The following is a 1454-nucleotide window of genomic DNA, read 5'->3' on the forward strand; positions in this document are numbered from 1 at the left end:
AGCCATTTTCACCGGGGCCCAAAATCACGTGGTTTAGTGCGGGGTCCTTTGTCAGGGGTGGCTACTATAAATGATTTTTAAAAATATATATATATATATATATAAGTTGCAAACTTTTTGGGGAATGTGATGAGATGGTGGTTTTTTTAAATTTTTAAAATTTTTTTAACATAGAGGTGGCTATGTTTTCGCGAAAAAATAATTTTTTACAGATTTCTATGCCAATGTGTTCAAAAGTTCCAAAATATCGAAAAATCACATTAAAATATTTTTATATGTAAAACTTCTACCCACGTACTCAGACATATATTGATTTATTTTTGGTACCAAAATCTTGAAAATTTTGGGGGATGACGACGATGGTGGTTTCATTGGTTTTACACCCCCACTCACTCACGCACTCAAGTATCCACCCATGCACTTACACATTTATTGACTAATTTTCGCGTAATTCGCACAAAAATTTTGCAAATTTTTCGAGAATGGCTACTATGTGGTTTTTTTTTAGTTTTACACCTCTATTCACCCACCCACTCACACATTTATTGACTGATTTTTTCGAAATTAGTACCTAAATTTTGAAAATTTTTAAGGGAAAACAATTTAAAAAAATTTAGTGTATTTCCCCACAGCGCAGACTTAATTTGTTTGACCGCATATATGAAAAGATTAAATAAATTAAAAGATTTAATAATATATTATTAATATGTTAGGTAACTTTTAAGACAGTGCAAAAAATGAAAAAAATATAAATTTCAAGGAGTTAGTTATGCTTTGAAGTATGTATATAAATAACATATATTAACTATGCATATTGCATATTTATTAAGAAACATCAATAAAATTATATAAAATTAAAGCTATATAATATTTAATAATATTTATTAATAATATTTAATATCTATATATATATATATATATATATATATATATATATATATATATATAAATCCCATCCGTCTATCTGTCTGTCTGTCGTCGCCATCCCCGAAAAATTTGCTAAATTTTGATAATAATTTCGCGAAAATCGATCGATAAATGTGTGAGTGCGTGGGTAGGGGTGTAAAACTTGTAAAGGGGTGTAAAAAAAAGGGGCGAGGGGGTATGACGTCACGCGGGCGGGGGGTCTTATCAGCAGATAAGCTTATCTTATCAGCTCATGTTACCTTATATGTTTATAAACAAAAGATAAACATTCCAGCAATATCTATTACAAAAGGGCTGCCGACAATCGGGGGGGGGTTGCGTTTCTTCTCCTCATACGTTTATGTTTATAAACAAAAGATAAACATTCCAGCAATATCTATTACAAAAGGGCTGCCGACAATCAGGGGGGGGGGGGTTGCGTTTCTTCTCCTCATACATTATCTGTATATTTCTAAGAAATATAATTAAATTCTAAGAAGGGCTGCCGCTTGGATCCGAGCGCCGACAATCAGTTCTCTGAAAATCTA

The sequence above is a fragment of the Nylanderia fulva genome, unplaced genomic scaffold (genome assembly GCF_048542155.1).
Source record: "Nylanderia fulva isolate GAGA-0341 unplaced genomic scaffold, ASM4854215v1 Scaffold431, whole genome shotgun sequence".
In the NCBI taxonomy this organism is placed as follows: Eukaryota; Metazoa; Arthropoda; class Insecta; order Hymenoptera; family Formicidae; genus Nylanderia; species Nylanderia fulva.